This window comes from Heteronotia binoei, chromosome 4, assembly GCF_032191835.1.
Source record: "Heteronotia binoei isolate CCM8104 ecotype False Entrance Well chromosome 4, APGP_CSIRO_Hbin_v1, whole genome shotgun sequence".
Taxonomy (NCBI): Eukaryota; Metazoa; Chordata; class Lepidosauria; order Squamata; family Gekkonidae; genus Heteronotia; species Heteronotia binoei.
In genome coordinates this window covers 59,295,796-59,316,259 of record NC_083226.1, presented here as the reverse complement: position 1 = coordinate 59,316,259, position 20,464 = coordinate 59,295,796, and the positions used below count along the sequence as shown (strand labels likewise).

The window sequence follows — 20,464 nt, the reverse complement described above, 5'->3', positions numbered from 1 at the left end:
GCAGAGTGTAAAAACAACTGAATATAATCATGCATAGGATTGGGTTATTCAGTTATAATCCTATTTAACTTTACAGCTGAGACCAATACAGCTAGGTCCATCAAAGATCACTGGTAGGGATAATTTATAATACATTATAAATCATAATATAATATAAAATATATTAATATTGCATTATTTGTTTCTCTCTAAACATACATAGAATCAGACTGAACACCTCATGACAGTCAATGGGAGTTATGAGTAAGCATGCCTAAAATTAAACTGCTTAGTCCTTAACATAACATGGATCATAGAATGGGTCCGATCAGTTTTTCTGCTAGTGAAGAAAGGAGCTGTCCTTTCTGACTGCTTAGAAAGGCTGTGGCTGAGAATCCTGGGATCTGCATGTACCATGTACAAAAGTCATGTAGGATGACAACAGTAGTTTGGGCAGAATTGAGTTAGACTAAAAACTGTCCAGATCCCATCCCAGTTCAAAAACACTGAAAACCTCTGTGCTAGTAAGATTAATAATATTGTATGCATAAGGGAACTTCAGAGAGCATCCATGAAGCCTGATATAAGTCTAGAAAAGAAGAAAACTTTGCAAAAAGCTAGCAAGATAAACTAGCTAGGCACAAATCTTCACTCCTGGGCACCCTCTTCTCACCTCAAGGTTACATGCCAGTATTTTGTTCATGAATGGGAATGTAAATTTCATCCTAAATCCAGTGTTATATATGTCTTTTGGTATGAGTACCACAGATCCCTTTATTTTGAAAGAAAAATATCCCAGCAAGATATCTGGAATAAAATGAAAAAGTACTACATCTTCATCTGAAAAACCAAAACGCTGACTTGCCACAGCTGCCAAGTTGGGAGGGGGAAGAAAATGTCACATCTTTACATATTATTACACTTTAATGTGTTTAAGAGTTTTCAAGTGTTTTCTGAATTTTTAAAGTAACCTGGAAGCTCCTTTACAAGTGTGAGTCTACAGTTACAAAGGCTATTACTTTATTATTATTATTATTCACAGGCTTCAAAGAATTCCTCAGTTTGGCAGCTAGCTGCTTAAAGAAGCAAGTCCACCTGGTTATTGTCTTCAAGGTTCTGAATAACTTGATTGAAAGGCAGGGCATAGATAGGTTTGCACTTATTTTACCATGTAAGGATAGCTAGTGCAGCTTAAGACATAAACAAGGACGTGCCAAGTGGATGCACATTGGGTTCCATACTAGTATGCCTGTTCTTACAGTAACAATGCCACAAGAGCATAAAAGGACAATGCCTTTTGACAATTGTAGTGTTGAAAAGCTAATTTTGTTAACAAGGGCTTATGAACCGAAATTACTTTGTGGAAATAAGAAGTCCTTGAGCTCATCTGGCAACCTTAAAAACCAGAAACCTGATCTAGAAAAGCTATCCAAACACTGAGGGTGGGAGAAAAATGTCATAGCATATGCTCAAAGGCACAGTATTTATTTTATTCAAGTTATAGGTGCACTGTGACATTGAAACCATATTTTGGCTGAAAGTTAGATTTAAATTAGCAAATGTAATGATTTTTTTTAAATAAAAAAACACTAATACCATTTCACATGGACACAAGTGTTTGTGTGGGAAGGAGTCAAGTTTGTTAGTCTGAAATACGGAGGTTTTAAAAATAGTTTTCTGTAGAGCGCCCTTTTTTTTACTTCAGGTGCAGAGCGCCCTCAAGTTTTTACTTCAGGTGTAGCTTCAAAGCGAGATCATGGCCATCTGGCATTTGTTTATTCTGCAGAATTCTTACCTGCCTTTCCTAGATTTATCATTAGGCCGACGCGAAAGGCCAGCTGGCGCAGGGCAGACTTGCCACTAATCTCAGCAAGCCTTCCTTCCTGCCACCTGCCACAGCACCGCTTGACTCCCAGCGCCGAGACTAGCTCAGCCAAGCCGAACTGACGGGTAGTGAACAAGTGCGCACGCGCAAAGCAAGATTTCAGGCAACCAGGCGCGCGCTACCTGACGCTGGGTAACCGTCTGTAATATTCAGTGATGGTACAGCAGTCAACGACATTCAAAATCGCTATGCATCTCAGCCTTCTTTCATTCGTGGCTGTCTCTAAAAACGAGCTGCTATATCCCTCATGGCCAACCCATGTGACGCCACAACCTCAGGATTTCTCCTTTCTTTTCTAATCCCTCTCCCGGCCCGGAAAACTTTAGGGATGCTAAATTTGCAGCAGAGCGCAGGTCGGCGACTACTTCCTTAAGTCACGTGGCCCCAGAGGCGAGGAGGCCAATGCGAAAGCGTTTTACGTCACGTAACGCCACAGCGTTGCTTCCCCAAATCTCTCGGCAAAAAGGGGGAGGGAGGAGATCTTCACGGAATAGTTTGCGCGTGCGCAGGTCCTAGCTGTCAACTGCGGACGGAACAACAAGTCCCACCAAAGGAGGGAGGGGGAGATTGTGGGGACGCAAATAGTTATAATTGCTGAGGAAGTGCGGCGGTCTTGGCCGGTAGCGTTCGGTTCGTGCTCGAACGCTCTGGCGCTCTTCTCTCGCGCTCAGGTAACAGGGGAGGTGGGGGAGGAGATACTGGCTATTTGGGAGGATGAGGGAGGTTTGGTTGGAGAGCGGTCGTGTTGCTCCTGGGAGAGAACAGTAATCACAGGTGCAAGCAACAGGTAGAAGAGGAAAGAAAGGAAGCCCAAATTGGAGCACTGGCTTAGATGGGCTGCTGGGGACTGCTCTAAGCTGGGGGTCGAAGGAAGTAGAGTGATGGGCAGAGGGGGTGGCCCTGCGGTAGCTGGGTCTGAGGAAGCGGGTTGCTGGTGGCACTAAGAGGGATGGGTGGCAGAGAAAAGGAACATGAAGAAGGTAGATGAGAGAGCACATCGGGAATGTGCAAGGTGCTGGCTGTGGTTCATCTGAGTGGGATACAGGAGATGTGTGAAGGGGTTGGATAGGGCAGGATTTATGCCACATCAGTAAGTGGAGAAGGATGGGGTGAGTGTCGTTGGAAGTGTCTGAGGAAATACAGATCTGTGTCCAAGAAGTTACACAAGCTGGTGGAGTGTGTAGTTCAAGTCTCCCTCTCTGGCACAAGTTCATGACCCTTTGGTGTCTCCAAGGGTTATCCTAATAGTAAGACAAATTCAGGAGCATTGATTCCTGAAGAGTAGCTAGGTAGAGAGATTTGATGTTGATAAAATTCATTAAAATAGAGAAATGGTTGGTAGTTGGTTTTGTTTTCAGTTTCTTTTACTGAGAACCTTCAAACATAAATGGGTGGAGAAATCACACAGGAACACAGTCTATAACATCCAGCTGTTAATTGAATTGCCTTTGTCCTCAAGATTCAATGAAGTGTTGTCTCTAGGTATTTATTTGGGTGCAATTCCTGAAAATAAGAAAATACGTAGTGAGGGTTTGTCTTAATGCTATGGGAAGGTGCGACTGATGCATTGATTTGCTTTTCCAGATGTCCCTTCAAAAACTGTTCTCCTTTTGTGTTTTGAAAATCTGACTGGCAGGATTTTTATTTAAAGAATAATGCTTTGTCTTTCTGACCTCCCCTGGCCCATCAAGGCATTTTTTTTCACCCCAGTGTTGATCACTGTAACACTGAATCTAATTTGTTATTGTGCTGTCCATTCTAGTCTACTTGGGTTTTCATCTGTTTGAATAATTGAATGTCATCCACGAGTTTAGCTCTTTTGCTTTTCAGCCTCAGTCTCTATGATTACATGTGACTAAATCAGTAATACTAGTCCTAGTATAAGTCTTTGAAGGACCCTTCTCACTTTCCTCCAGTTGTCCTTTTAACCCTTACTTTCCACTACCTTGTCTTTAAATCCAGTTACTGGTCAGTGAGAGGACCCTGCTATTGTCCCATGACTGCTAAGTTTTTTTTAAAAGAAATCTGGGGAAAGGGGGGATTTTGTCAAAAGCGTTTGGAAATTCAAGCATATAATATCTGCAAGATCAGGACTGGCTACTTCAAGGGTGTGTGGTGTAATATACGAAGGAGTTCCTGCTACAAAAGAAGTCCTGATTTCAATAATTATTTATTACTTCTGATGAATTTCAAGATTTTTTTAGTTGTTTGTATATTCCAGCAATGTGCTTCTTATATGTTTTGTTTACCTTATACTCAACTTAGTTTTCTTTTGCCAACATCTATGGTATTTGTTCTCTTGACTTGTCCAAGAGTTCTGTTTTTAAAAGGGAACCATTTTGCCTTTTCTAATTTTCTTGACTCTGTGGACTGTTGGATTTGTTGACATTTTTTGTATATAGTTGTGAAAAGATTTGACCTTGAATCTTTTAAAATCAAATCTCACTTTTGATAATTTCAGTAGCTTAAACATGACTGTATTAGTTCTTTGGGAGAATCTGCACATATAAATGTTGAATTTTAATGTAATTATTTTTATTTACTTTATTTTACCTACACCCCCCCTTCCTCCTATGTGGGAAACCATAGTGTCTTATAACATTCTCCCCTTCTCTATTCTGTTGTAAGAACAGCACTATGAGGTACGTTAGGCTGAGAGTATACAGCTGGTCCAAGTTCCCTCAGCAAACTTTCATGGAATAGTGGGGAGTCAAACCAAGGTTTCCCAGATCATAGTATGACACTAATGACTACATCATGCTGGGTCTTTCTCTCTCTCTCTCTCCCTCTCTCTCCTATTCTTATCGGTTTGACACTTGTGTGCTTCACCAGATCATCAGCTCCATCCTGATGATAAAGTCCAGGGTTACCTTTCCTTAGCTGTGTTTTAACAAACTCTTCCAAGGCACAGTTGCTTATTGTGCTTAGAAATGTAGCACAGACCTGAACCTGAGCCAGATTCTGGACTGGACTTTGACTCATGGATCAAAATCGTGATCTCCTTCCCCCAAATGCTCATTGAGCTTCTGTTTGGTTTGGGAGTTTGGACCCCTGACGTGCCCGCATCACTTCTGGGTGGCATTGGGCACTGTCCCTGGTGCACCCATGTCATCCAGAAGTGATGTAAGCGCATTGCCTAGACATGCTTGTGTCACTTCTGGATGACCAAATGCCACCCAGAAGTGATTAAGAATGTCAGGGGGTGATGTGCTTGCAATACTTTTGGACTACATAGGTACCACCTGGAAGTGACATGAGCACATCGTCAGGGGACCCAAACTGGTTCAGTCAGGGGTAGGGTTTTTGACTCAGCAGGTCTGGTTCAGGCTTTCATGGTCTGTGCCCATTCCTAGTAGTCTCTTTGTAGCCTGAATTTACGCTTAGTGTGTATAATATAGTGGGTTCAGTGCAATTAAGAGATGCTGTTGCTGTGATCATAGCTCTTTTATTACGTACAGCATGGTAAAGGCTGAACTCTAAGACTGAAGAACTGGGGCAACGGGGCCAACTATATACACTTCAAGATTCCCATGCAAGGATGCCATTGGATCATTCAAACCAGCAAGAGGCCCGTGATTGGAGCAGAGGCCCATGATTGGAGCAGGGTAGCAGGGATTTGGATCCTACTGCCCATTGTTCCTGAGTCCCCAAGCTCAGTCCTAAAGGCTCCATTGAGCCAGGCAGTAGCACCATTAATTATACACAACCTAGTCCCCATACACAGCAGTGTGAGACTAGCTTAAGTTCATTAGCAGGGTTGACAAGAGCTACCCTAGCACCCCAAGAATTTCCTCAGCCCCGTCCATATATATCTGCTTTACTTACGTTCAGAAAATGCACAAGTTTCTAAAATCAAATAGGTATTCAACGGCTATTCTCACCAATACCTTTCTTGGCCATCTAGAGTTACATGGGCTCTTAGAATGCTGATGTCCTCCTCTCTCAGCAGCCCTGCCCACTAGTATAATTGTTCATTTGGTTGATTTGCTGTTGGAACGTCAAGATTACCTTCAGAATTTAGGAGTGGAGAAGAATATAAACAACATTCTAAATATTAATTACCGTAATTTTAATTTTTTATATCCCCACAATAGGGTGACCATAATGTCTGAAGGCCAGCCAGGGACACCTGGGGGGGGGGGGGAAGGTAGGGGTGTGCGCGTGCGAAGCCGGAAACAGGAAGTGACGTCACTTCCGGTGATGTCATGCCACCGCCGGAAGCAGGAAGTGACACCACTTCCTGTGACATCATTTCCCCGCGTCACCTGCCGGAAACGGGAAGTGACATCACTTCCCCCAAATGACATCATTTCCCCCAAATGCCACTGCCGGAAACAGGAAGTGACTTCACAGCACTTCCTGTGACGTCCCCAAAAATCCCCCAAATATCACCGCCGGAAACAATTTTGTTCTCAAATCCTGTATATACTTCATCAGTATATGGGATAAGGCACTTTCTCAACTGTGCTGCATAATGCAGCCTATTTATTTTGTCCTGTTTGCTCTGTTGGCTCTATCTGCGCCACCTTCATCACTTTCGGGGTGTGGATCCCCCAGTGGGGTGGTCTCCCGACTCCCTCCGCCGGCTGTTTCCGATAGCCCTGCGCCCCCTCTTTCATTTGATATGTGTCCCGTGCGGGTGCCACCCTCCCGCCGGGAGATGCCGCAAAATGAGCCCCCTTGAGGCTTATGGCGGCAGGGCTCGGGGGAAGCGAGCTAGACTGCTGTTCTTTTGAGGGGTTATAGAGTGTTTCGAGCCCGTCCCTGTGGCATCGGTCTCATCGTTGTGGGACCCAGGGGGCCGGCGCAGCGGCCCGCCGAAGCAGCCTGTCACTAATAACACAGGTCGAGATGCAGGACAGGAACCCGGAAGTGACCGACAGGCTGCTTCAGCAGGCCGCTGCGCCGGCCCCCTGGGCCCTACAACGATGGGACCGATGCCACAGGGACGATGCCACAGAGACTCTGGAGGGCCTCCAGGGACCAGCGGAGGCCGCGGGGAGGCCTCCGCCACCGCCGCCGGGCCCCGCACGCGGGCAGGGAAGGCGGCGAGTGAGGGAGGGAGCGTCCCTGCGCAGGCGCAGGGACGCTCCCTCCCTCACTCGCCGCCTTCCCTGCCGGCGCCCGCGGCCCACCGCCTCCGGGGCTGGCTAAACCGGGACCTTTAATGGTCCCGGTATAGGCAGCCCGGGAGCCGGGATTGGGTGGCCAGAACCGGGAATGTCCCGGGAGACCGGGACGGTCTGGCCACCCTACCCCACAATCATGTGGAAAAGTTTATTCCTCTTTTGAGCTCTGAGTTTGTTGGACCTTATGCTTTTGTTGCCATACATAAGTGACACCCCCCCCCCCCCATATTCTTCACAGCTTTTTCTATAGATTTCATACATAGGTTATCATATCTCATTCCGTCTCTTATACTGCCAGGTTTCTCATGTATCCACCATATCCATATACTCTTTTAGTGCTGGAGCACTCCAGTGCCTGTATCTTGGCTTGGGGCCTGCTAGCATTAGCCTTTAAATGCATACAGAGTCTTTCTACAGTTGTCCTTTTTGTGTCCATTTGCATCTATATTTGTCTAGTCTTTTAAAACTGCTGCCATTTTTTCTGTAGACATTGCCAAGTACTAACTTGTCTCCTCTTTAAAGATCTGAAATGTTGGAAAATTCCTGGTGATTTGGGGATGGAGCCATGGGAAGCCAGGATTTGGGGAGGGACCTCATCAGGATATAATGCTGTAGAGTTTGCCCTCCTGAGCAGCCACTTTCTTCAGGGGAACTGATCTCTGTAGTGTGGAGATCAGCTGTAATTCTGGAAGATATTCAGACCCAACTTGGAGGTTGGGAGCTGTAGTCCTCATACAGGGAGCAAGCAGCAGTCAGCTGACAGGAATGCATACCTCAACAGAAATTTTGGAAGAAATTGGAATATATGCAGTATTTACTGTCATATCAACCCTAAGCTAATTTTACTGCTTTAACAACATAAAATGACTCATTTATTACTTAGTATGTAAAATTGTAATATTTGACATTTATGGAATTTAAAAGTTATAATACCTTAGTTTTCTACAAGCAAAATTGCAAATATACCTAATATTTGAGAGAAAACTGCAAGCTGGTAAATCCTATGTTGTCTTAGTGCATGTACCTTAATTTTTACTTTTTGATTAGACAAAGGTCAGCTCTCAATGAAACTTTCAGAGCTTTGTTCTATGGCTTTGGTACAGTTTTCGCCCTATCTCATTTTGATCTTTTTTCTTTCCAGCAAGGTAGGACAATAAGCTAGTTACCCAGTATGTAGGGAGTCCCGAGTGCAGAGTGCTAAGCTGTAGTACTGCAGTCCAAGCTTTGCTCATGACCTGAGACTGATCCTGGCAGAAACTGGGTTCAGGTAGCCGGCTGAAGGTTGACTCAGCCTTCCATCCTTGTGAGGTCGGTAAAATAATGAGTACCCAGCTTGCTGGGGGTAAAGTCTAGATGGCTGGGGAAGGCAATGGCAAACCTCCCCATAACAAAAAATCTGCCAAGAAGACATTGTGATGTGACATGGATCAGTAATGACTTGGTGCTTGCACAGGAGGCTACCTTTACCCAGTATGTGGGTTTATATGTCACAGTGGTTGGAGGCAGAGTTGAAAAGCTCATCCACAAATGGGGTCAGAATGAGGCATATAACAGTTGAAAAACAGAGGAAGCCCTGCTTGCTCCTCTCCTGAAGATTAAGAACTCTTCTAAGTGCAGAAAGCTTAGATATAAGAGCAGCATATGTCTTAGGGTTGCCAGGTCCAACTCAAGAAGTATCTGCGGACTTTGGGGCTGGAGCCAGGAGCAAGGTTGTAGCAAACACTATTGATCTCTGAAGGAAGTTCTGGCCATCACATTTAAAGGGACTGTGTTCCTTTTAAATACTTCCCCTCCACTGGAAATAAGGGAGGATAGGGGTATCTTCTTTTGGGGCTAATTGAATTGGACCCCCTGGTCCAGTCTTTTTGAAACTTGTGAGTTTTTTTTAGGAGAGGCACCAGTTGCTATGTTGAAAATTTGGTGCCTCTACCTAAAACAAAACAAAACAAAAAAGCCCCCCCCCCCCAAGCCACAGATACCCAAGTTTGAGTCTCCGTTATGGGGTCTGGTCTCCATAGGGTATAATGGAGTGCCCAGAGGACATCCCCCCTGCTTTCTAATACCCCTAAAGTGGGGGGAGGGTGTCCAAACCAGGGGATCCCATGTCACCAACTGTGTACTGAAAAAGAAAATTTTATTACTATTTATTGATGCTGTGCATTGGAAAGTGAATGATATGAATACTTGGATGTGTAATTTGGAACGACTCCTGAGGATACCTGTTTGTGAAACACTATCCTGAGCTAGCGGAAGTGTTGAGGAGTGGTTATTTTCTTGTGGAAATTTTCTTTCCTGGAGCAAGTTGTGGTAATTCCAGTGGACTTTAATCAGATTTGCACCTAGCATTTTGTTGTGAATTTCAAAGTGACTTTGAGAAACAACAGGTGTAAAATCATTGAGTTTGGAAATGGACGATCTTTTTCTGTAGTGAATAATGTATGCCGTTTCTATTGTTTTATGAAATAATGGAAGTGAATTTTTCAAAATTGTAAACAATTTTATTTTCCATATTCTTGTGCACAGTGGTTTTTATCTTTCCTGTTTGACACACTGTGTATTCCTGTGAATTGTTTGTACCAACTGTGGATTAGCAACTCTAATATGCTACAGCATGCCCACCTTGTCTTTAAATGCATTTCACTCATTCAAAAAGAGAAAATATTTCAAGTTTTTTTCAGCATTCCTCACATTTCCAGAGAATATTTATTTTTCCCTTGAATTTTTCCGGCCCTTCACACCTGCCAGCTCTAGGTCGAGGAATAACTGAAGATTTTGGGTGTGGAACCTGAGAAGGGTGGGATTGAGAGGGGAGGGACTTCAGTGGGATTTATTTTATTTATTCAATTTCTATCCTGCCCTCCCTGCAAGTGAATGCAGGGCGGGTTAAAGAGTGATCTAGGAAACATGACATATTACAATAAATAGAAATTTAACCATAAAATGAATGCTAAATAAACTATAAAATAAACCAGAGCAAGTCCTATCCATTGCTGCCAACAGGAACAACTCCCTGCCCTCCTCTAAGTGACAGCCTTTCAAATTTTTAAGGAGACCAATTATGTCCAACCTCCTGTTCTCCAAAGTGTTTCCTTTTCTCCAAAGTGTCCCTTTCTGCATAGGTTTCCAGTCCCCGATCATCTCCAAGGAAACACCGCCCCCAAAGAGGGAGATTGTCATATGACATCCCTGACACAATGACATCATCTGGAAATTATACTCCTCCAACATCAGTGAAGCAATGATGCCACTCCCTGGTGATGTCATCACATTGGGGACGTTGGTGGCAACATTCCTGTTTGGGGGTGAATCAAAGCCATCAGAAGCGAGGGAATACCCATCGGGACCTGGAGGCTGGGAACCCTGCAAACCAATAAGCTTGTCACTTGATTAAAGAAGGAAAATGCGGTTGGTCTGGCAGGACCTGTTGGGGACAAATCCATGCTGATTTCTGTGGATTACCAAATTGCCTTTTAGATGTGTGCAGAATGATTCCTTTAAAATCTGATCCTATGTCTTCCCTGAGACAGAGGTCAGCCTGTCTGGTTTATAGTTTCCTAGGTCAACCTTCCTTCCTTTTTTGACGATTGGGTTAACAGAAAAGGTCCCTGACTCTCCAGCTTTTTCTCATGGGAAGGATGCTCCACCTCCTTAGTCATTTTGGTACATATTGTTACTAGGTTGTTGTGAATAATCCAGATTAATTGGCTGAATAATCAAACTGCAACACTTTGTTTTTAGTTAAAAATGCAACACGTCTCCTGAAACACATATTGCAATAGTAAATACTATATAAAATGTAGTACTGGATATATTGTTAGTACTGTGTATGTTGTATGGGACCTAGAGTTGCCAGGGCTAATGGGAAAAACCTGTCCTGTTCCTGTAGGAGTTCCTTGATATTCAGAAATTAGTAAATTAAGTTTTTTATCATGGCATATTGTCACAAGCAGAAGACCAAGGAGGGGCTCTACTGGCTGCCACCACTCTGGTACCCTTCTCAGCAAACACCTTTTATCTGTGACCAAAGACCCAGGCAGTATAAAAATAATGAGATTATTGTAAGTGCTCCTGAACAAACAAGTGGGTTGTAACTTTTAGTGCAGTAGTAAACATGGAAACAGTTAAGGTGTTACAAAGCAAAATAAAAACCCTGATTAAACTAACTATACATTCCCTTCCTCTAATTCCAACTGACACCACTCTTTGGATGAGGGAGCTCTTATGTCTTCAGCCTTCCTCAAGCCCAGCCCTGCTTCCTCTCCAGGTAGACCTTTTATTTCCTTCCTTCCAGGTCCCCCCCTGCAACCCCCCCCCCCCAAACTGCTGCTTCCCTAGAGCCTGTGGGCCTCAGTAGGCTTAGGGCAGGGGTGTCAGATTCATTTGTTATGAGGAACGAATCTGACGTAAATGAGACCTTGTTGGGCTAGACCATGTGTGTTATAAAACTTAAAATACACAGAGGTACTTTCTTTTTTCTTCATTTTAAAAAGATGCTTTCTTTGTATCTCATGGGATCAAGGGGACTGAGCAAAGAAAGCTCTGGCTCTTTCCCTCCCTCCCCAGGAGACAAGTATCAGCCAATAGAAGGAAGAAGGGGTTGGCTCAGAAGCTCTGCTGTGTGATTGAGAGAGCCTGGCAAAGAAAGCTATTCCCCAATGGAGGAGCCTAAGCCAATGGAGAAAATAGAGGCTTTGCTCTGTGGCTGTTGTGTACTTGAACAAGTTGTAATACAGAAGGAAGCTGAGCAAGTTGAAGGAAGCAAAAGAGAGGGAGAAGGAAGCAGATTTTCTTGAGGGCCTGATAGGAGCCATCCAGGGGCCTGATTCAGCCCCTGGGCCACATGTTTGACACCCCTGGCCTAGGGTCATTCAGTTATAGATATATAGATTAGATATAGATACACACACACTACCAGCTGTTATTATCTGCAGAACAGGAATCCAGGTCAAGAGTGTTAGCAACCCTATAGGTATTTATAGGATGAACAATGATACCGTTCCTCTCAAATTCTGATAATATGCTAGTTGAATTATTCAGTAAATGTAAAGATTTAAAAACATGTTATTGCTACTTCTCTGCCAGAAATATAGACCAAAACATCTTCAAAGGGAGAGTAGCAACAGAATCCATTCAAATACAGACCTAGAGTAAAGTAAAGATAATTGCTCTTTATTGCTCTTTTATATGAGACTAGGAATAAGGCCCATTGTGAAGAAAAATACAGTGGGTTCTAGAAAGAGGCTCTGGGCGAGTACCCTCCACTTGCTGTCTTCCCACCCACCCAAGTGAAGGCATTCACTCCCCTCTACCTCAAGGGGAGCTGATCTCTGCCACCTGGGGAGCAGTTTTAATTCAGAGTGATCTCCAGCCCTCGCCTGAAGATTTGCAACGGTGGTTCCACAGGAGGAAATGGATGGCTTGGAGGGTGGAGTCTGTGGCATTGTACATGTCTGAGGTCCCACCCTGTCCTCAAACTCACCGTCTCCAGGCTCTACCCTTCAGATTGTCAGGAATTTCCCAACCTGTAGTTGCCAGCTGCTAAGTCACATTGACTGTCATGGGGAGGGGGCAGCTGCCGAACAGAAGCAAGCAGCCGGGCCTAGTTAAGTCATGTCAGTCAGAAATATAATTATGGGAAGTGCGGGGGGCATGATGACAGTCACACAGATGCTGAAGCTCAGTATTCCTTTTGTTTGCAATGCATTGTTGCCACCTTTTCCTGTCATGTTCAGCCTTGCAGTGCTTAGCAGCATGAGCGTGTGGCATAACCTGGGTTTTTTTGGCCTCACCTGGTTGTGCTATGGTATACCATAGAGTATACACCTGAAGGTGGCCATTTTCTGTAGGGCCATTTTCTGATCTGACTTCAGCTTTCAGTCTTCTCCCTACTTCTTACAGCCTCTACCTAGGAAAAGTACAGTATTTCTCTACAGTGGGGACCAAAACAGGAGGGAAGCAACCTTAGGAGGGTATAATGACACAGGGTCCAACGTGTGAAGCAACCATTTTTTCCAGGGGACCTGATTTCTGCCATCTGGGAGCAGTTGCAATTCTGAGTAATCTTCAGCCTTTTTGCATATATAATCACAGTTACAATGGTATCCTGAAGCTGAAATGACTCTATTACTTGAATATTCTAGAAAAAAGTTGTTTTAAAAATCCAAATATAGAGGCCTCAGAGTCACCAGGAGCTCACAGGAGCATAGCTCCTGAACCTTTCTGAGGGTTCCCCCTCCTTCCCACCTATCTTGTCCATTGAATAGTAGGTGCAGCTGCATAACAATCCCTGAATTAGGAGAGTGGCCAGCCACCTCATTAATTCCTGGAGAAGCCCATACCACCCTTTCTCCACTTTTTATGTGATTTTGGGCAGTGGATGGCTTGCTGGTCTTTTGAATGGGGGAGCAGCACATTAAAGCCCCAGGCAAGCGAGGCCTGCTTGGGCTGGCTGGATCTCTAGCCAGCCCAAGCAGGCCTTGCTTGCCGAGGGGTTTCCTTTGTTGCATCAGGTTGTTTTTGGCTGAGGGTGGTGGCATATGCTAATGAGCTCCACCACCTATTTTTCTACAAAATGACCCCTGCAAATATATATTGCATGATCAACATAACTATCTAAGGAAGCAGGGCTTTTTTTGAGCAGGAACACACAGGAACGCTGTTCCGGCTGGTTTGGTGTCAGTGTGTGTGGCCTAATATGCAAATAAGTTCATGCTGGGCTTTTTTTTACAAAAAGCCCCATGTGAAACATTGGTAATGTCAGAGGGTGTGGCCTAATATGCAGATAAGTTCCTGCTGGGCTTTTTCTACCAAAAAAGCCCTGTGAGGAAGTATGTGCACATGGAAGCTCATACCTTGAATAAAACTTTGTTGGTCTTAAAGGTGCCACTGAACTCAAACATTGTTCAACCACACTCATGTAGTCTGTATTTTAACTACATTATGAACCCCACTTATCTGTTTGCCTTTTGTTCTGTTTTCTAATGGTTATATTTTTTGTTCTTAGAATTAAAAAAATAAAGATCTCTTGCCCCCATTTTCCTCTATTTGCACAACAGAATTAAAAACGAATAAGCACAAGTAATTTAATAAATTAATGTTTGGCAAGGCAGGTGGCTAAGAGGTATATCAGATTCTGAGGTGGTTTCCCTTTTAATGAGTTCTTTATTATGCTTTTGGTATAAGCAATGTGGTAATGGTGTTTACTGCCATGAAGGCTACTAATGCTTGAAAAGTTCTGTGTCTAATACTGACTTGAAATTTTCTCATTTTAATATCTAATCATAGCATTAATTTCTTAAACAATGTAGTCAGTAATCTAAATTTTTAACAAATTTTGAGATATCCAGCGGACTACTGTACAAGCTTGACATTTAGCGGTGTGTAAGTCAAAAGTATAAAAAAACCTCTTACTGCTTCTGCTAAAAATATATGGATTTGTCTAAGTAGCATCATTATGTGTGCTTACAACCTATGTATGTTTTTCTATACTCAGATGGGTTTTTAGTATCAATTCTATAATTCATATAGTGTGGCATCTGTTGCAGTGCTTTATCTGAGCTGTATGATAGGGCGTGTCATAAGAGGCATTAAAAAGCATTTGGAAAAGAAGAGTCTTTTATAGCGGTTTATATGGAACGGATTTCTAAATGTGCTAACTATGGTCACAGGGAATTTATGAGCTTCACTTTCATTCTGTCACATATGGGAGAGGTTTTAAAAATAATATTTAAAGTTACTGATGCAAAATAAGATGTTCTTTCAAACTTCTGGAGCATTAGTTGTTCTGAGAATGAAGGGAGTATCATGGAAACGAATAGGCAACAGAAGAACTCTTTATCCTTGGCAAATTGAAAAAGTGAAAAGCTTGTAAAATACTAACACAGACAACTTGCATTCTACAAGCCTAAGTACCTTCAAGGCTGCCAGTAAAATAAACCCTGCTACGCTAATTAGATTTATAATCATAGATATTGCTACAAATCCCTCCTCTCACCCCTGCAGACCTACAACTTCTTCAGAACTTCCAGAACCTAATAGGATGAGTTACCATATGATAGAGAGCTGACCTCTACCGTGAGGCAATGTTTGTGGCTGATATTTGGACTGTTACAAGAGAACTGAGCGCTTTTCACAGCATAAGTGCAATATTGCAACCACAAAGCATTAATAACTTTAAGAGAAAAAACATGAGCCTATACAGCCCATATCCCACAGGATGACAACTAGTTCATACCTGTGCAAGTGCTGACGTAGCAGCAGAATCTGCAGCTTTACAAAGTAGCATGATGCCAAGATACCTTGAATCTATTTTATTTTTATTTGTTTATAGCCCACTATCTCCTTGAAAAGTTTGAAAACAATGCAACCAATCAACTGCCTAAGGCATGTGATGTACCAAAATGCAGAAAAAGGTTTTGGTAGTCTAAGGAATAAAAGTACTATGGACAGGGCTTATTTTCTGGAAAAAGAGGTGCTGGAAGTCTCTAGAGAAATGAAAAAGAAACACATTCTTTGAAACAATATTATTTTCATGTGCTGTGGACTTATCTCTACTTTAAAGCAGTTTCCAAACTTTAGACATGTCACCAACTTCCTCAGTTCTTTTTCGGGGCTTGTTTTGGTGCCTATTGCTGAGGGTGATATGGGTGTAATTTGGCTGTTCCAATATCCCTGATGTTGTCATTGATCTTGCTGAAACATGCAGCCTCTTGGATGTGTGCAGATACTACATGCAGGCTTACTTTTTTCCTGCTTTGTACTGAATATATTTTACTTAAGCCACGTTAAGTAATATTTCTTTTCTTTGTCTTCCACTATTTTAATTGATTCTTATGGTAGTACTGCTCAGTCAAGACTTATCACTATAGAGCAGCTTTCATTAGTCCTTATATTTGGTAATATACGTCACAGAAAGCTAAATGCATTTGTGTAGTGTAGTTTCAGATGACTTTCAATCTACTGTCACATCAGTGAAACTTAAGGTATTCTCTCATTTCCTTGTGATTTGAAAATGCAAGTTGCCATAGGATATTGAATAGCTTGGCAGCTTTGACTCTTGCCAAGGTTTTTACTCAACAAAAGATGATCCTCTTGGCTCTCCTTGTTTAGAAGAAAGTCACAGCTGGTGCACGGTAATTTGGACATGTGAGATTTGGTTAACTATGGTTGAGTCTGGAGGGCCTTTTTTCTTTGTTATGAGATAGAGAGGCAGTGTAACGTTATATTCTGCTTTGCCCTAATTGAGATTAAGGCACTTAATTCAACATGGAATATAGCATATTTTAGATGTTCTATAAACCTAGATGACTGTTACTGTACATCTCTTGCTGGTTTGTTTTTCATCCTCTCACTGACAGTTTCTGGTGTAGCTGAGCTTTCAACACTTTCAACATCTGCAAAATGGAAAACTGTAGTGACTATAAACTAAACAAGCAATATGTAGAGCAATATGTAAATCTGCTGTCTGCCCCTGGCCCAAAAGAAGCCAGGCTATGCACAACAAGATCTAGGGCCTTCTCGGTGGCAGCACCAGAACTCTGGAACACCCTCCCAGAAGCTATAAGGGCCCTGCGGGATCTGTCGGCGTTCCGCAGGGCCTGTAAGACCGAACTGTTTAGACAGGCTTTTCTGGTTGACTGAAAATGGGCTGCCACCGGACATCCTACAGAAGCTGGTGGTCATAGTCAGAACCCAATACCGCCAGACTGGATTGAGATAGCGTAATAGTTTTAAACTGATAAATGTATTATGGTTTTATATGATTTATGGAATTGATTGTTTTTATGATACTGTAAGCCGCCCTGAGTCCGCTTGCGGAGAGGGCGGGATATAAATGCAAAGTAATAAATAAATAAATAAATAATAGAGAAACTCAAATGGTAATTATACTGTGTGAAGCTTAAAACCATTCAGCAGTTTTTGGGACTCATTTGCAGGTCCAGTCTAACAACTGTAGCAAGACTAGTTAAATTAAGCAAGTAAAATGATAAAACAAAGCAAATAAATTATTGATAAAATGAATCAAATCGACATGGAGGTTTGCCTTGAATGAAAAGACGTTAAAGTAGTATTTCATTTTGGTTTGTTAAAACTGGTTAACACTTTATTTACTTTTAGAATGGGAGGGGAGGGTTCAACACTGGGATGCTATAATCTGTGGACAATGGAGGTTTTGTCATAATATCATTTTAAACAGTAACTGCCTGTAGTTCTGATAAATGAAGTTAGTGTACTTTTTGCCAGCGGCAGGGCTTTTTTTTTTTAGCACAAACACACAGAAACACAGTTTGGGCTGGCTTGATGTCAGGGGGTGTGACCTAATATGCAAATGAGTTTCTGCTGGGCTTTTTCTTTAAAAAAAAAAAGCCCTGGCCAGTGGTACATAGAAACATAGATGCTGGAGTAAGGTTACCCAGTGTTGCACTCGTGGGCACCTTGGCCCTCATTAATCCTGTTAACAATAAGCCCAGGGGGACTGTTAGACTAGTGTGGCACTTGAGCCAGTGAGTCACACCAAGGCTGGGATGCAGGTTAGCAGAGAGAAAAAACCCTTTATTAATAAAGGGTACTTTTTTCAGAAGGCGTTTCAGCTTAAGAGTTCAACTTTGCAATGGTACACCATATTTTTTTGTAGAACAGGTTGATCCACCCACTATGACATGCCAAGAATTCCTTTTTACATTATTTGGGCATGCTCAGTTGCAGTTTTTTTGTTTGAAATCTGGGACATGTGTAGTTACAATTTCTTTTGTTGAATTTACACATGTGTACAAGAACCCTACTCATTAGTATTTTTGGACCATGGCACCATGGTAATAAAATGTATTTCCAGACATATAGATGCCACTTAATGAGCCAAACATGAATACTGGCTATCTGCAGGTTTGTGGAAATTTTGGCTATCACCTATATGTTTTCTCATAAATAATTCAGATATAACCAATTAATATGCTTAGGATATCTAAAGACATTTTGGAACATATAAAAGCTCACATAAGTTGCATTTAATAGAAGCACTTGGCTCCCTTTCAAAAGCCAATTATTTCTCTGTCCTTTTCAAGACACGTAGATATCTTATAAACAGATTCCTTAATTAAGCTGTTAGGGGTGTGTGTGTGTGTATACACACCCACACACCAGTGTTATTTCTCTAGCATTCGAGCATCTTTTTTAAAAAATTAAAATCATTAGTGTTCTGTTTTAACATCAGGGAAGGGAGGAAAATTTTACTGGCAAGTAGCCATCCATAGTCAAAGCTGAAAATACATTTAAAAGAGTTGCTTGATTTTCTGGCTTTAACAAGCTCATATCAGGGTTTCTAGCCTGCTTCACAATACTTCCCTGGCACCCACCAAACTCGTCACGAAGTGGGGCCATTGTAAGGTGGAATTTGTTATTGTCCACTCTTACTGAAATGAAAGGATTTTCCAGCGAAGGATCAGGAGCACTAGTAAGCAAATGGAGGATATTCCTTAGCCAGTGTGTGGCCATTTCTCCTTCAAACTTTCCTTCACAGGAGTTTTGAGAAAGATGGTATTCTGTTTGGTTCTGCCTCCAGAAGCAGCCATATTGGGTTGGGCTTTACTTCCTGTGGCAGCCTCTCAAAATTCCAAAGGTACTTGGAGGCTTAAAGCTAGTTTGGTGTAGTGGTTAAGTGTACAGATTCTTATCTGGGAGAACTGGGTTTGATTCACCACTCCCCCACTTGCAGCTGCTGGAATGACCTTGGGTCAGCCATAGCTATCACAGAGCTGTCCTTGAAAGGGCAGCTTCTAGGAGAGCTCTCTCAGCCCCACCTACCTCACAGGGTGTCTGTTGTGTGTGTGTGTGTGGGGAAAGTAAAGGAGATTGTAAGCCGCTCCGAGTCTCCGAGATTCAGCCAAACCTACCTCACAGGGTATCTGGTGTGTGTGTGGGAAGGTAAAGGAGATTGTAAACCACTCTGAGTCGCCGAGATTCAGAGTGTAGGGCGGGGTATAAATCCAATTTCTCCCCCTCCTTCTCCTTTCCTTCCTTCTTTCTTCTTCTGGTGACTGTTGATTCTTGGAGAATATTAGTATCTTCACACCAGAATTCAAAATGCATTTGGTATCATGAGCAAATCCCTAAGGTAGAACAGTAACAATTATACCTTCTGGATATCAGTTGCATGATAGCTTTCAAACAATCTTTAATTGGAGTTTGCTTTATAGTATTTTATTGTCTACATATTCAGATTCCTCACATTAGTTTTTACCAGTTATTTTTAATCGGCTCCAATGCTTAATATTTTCAATTGTCTTCTGCTGACTGAAACTTTTTCATAATCAAGTAGTTAATAAATTTATGTTTACAGAATTGCTCCATTTAAATTGGTAAAAGTATATTGCTAGATTTGTAAATTTATAACAACTTGCATTGCTGTTTGATAAATCTTTCTTTGTTTTTCTTTGCACATAGGTGGAACTAGACTGACTTTGATGCAGAAGGTAGATCTTGAATTAGCAGGTAAAAGCTATACTTTTAGCCTCTCCATTACCTTTACTCAACCTATATATTTATTCAGAATTGTTGAGGGCACTAAGCAATGTATTTCCTTCTGTTTGTTTCTGAATAATAAGTACACAAAATGCAGGATATACAATTATAGCTTGGATTTAGCAGGGCACAAATGGAGCTTGCTGTCAATAATTTTTGGTATAAGTTTTTTTATTTAAACTGTACCCTGCATTTCAGAAAATATGGTAATGCAGCCCACAATAAAATCTTAGAAACAGCAATTTCATTGGTACATTTCAAATGAAAGCCATATATAAACAATTGATAAAATGCTATGAGGTAAGAGAAAAGCTGCATAAAAATAAAATTGCCTTATATTACAATCAGCAATTCAAATTCAGATTTAAAATTCAAAGCAAAACCACTATAAAAAAAGATTGTGCAGCCATGATGGGAGGGGAAGGATGGATGTTGCTGCACTCAACAAAAACATTTCACATGCAAACTAGATGTCAAATTCTACAGATTATATGATACTGTGTTTGTCTGTAAAATATCATGGAAATAACCACTGGGACATCAAGTTAAATCATACAGTTGGTCAGATTTATCCAGGGCTTTTTTTGTAGCAGGAACTCCTTTGCATATTAGGCCACACACCCCTAGGGTTGCCAAGTCCAATTCAAGTAATATCTGGGGACTTTGGGGGTGGAGCCAGGAGACATTGGGGGCGGAGCCAGGAACAAGGGTGTGACAAGCATAATTGAACTCCAAGGGAGTTCTGGCCATCACATTTAAAGGGACAGCACACCTTTTTAAATGTCTTGCTTTCATAGGAAATAAGGATAGGGGCACCTTCTTTTTGGGCTCATAGAATTGGACCCCCTGCTCCAATCATTTTGAAACTTGGGGGGTACTTTGGGGAGAGGCACTAGATACTATACTGAAAATTTGGTCCCTCTACCTAAAAAAACAGCTCCTTTAGAGCCCCCGA

At 42.2% G+C, this 20,464-nt stretch overlaps 1 protein-coding gene across 3 annotated transcripts in view; it reads left to right on the top strand.

Moving 5' to 3' along the window:
- Nucleotides 1-2,248: 2,248 nt before the first annotated feature.
- KDM4C (lysine demethylase 4C) overlaps nucleotides 2,249-20,464 on the top strand; it is a 390,817-nt gene continuing 372,601 nt past the window's right edge. For 2 of the 3 annotated variants that reach the window (XM_060237364.1, XM_060237363.1), the window contains exons 1-2: nucleotides 2,345-2,535; nucleotides 19,432-19,479. The gene's annotated coding sequence lies outside the window, so the exon portion shown is untranslated. Of the gene's footprint in view, nucleotides 2,536-19,431; nucleotides 19,480-20,464 lie in introns of all 3 variants that reach the window. The other variant, XM_060237365.1, reaches the window with a different exon arrangement.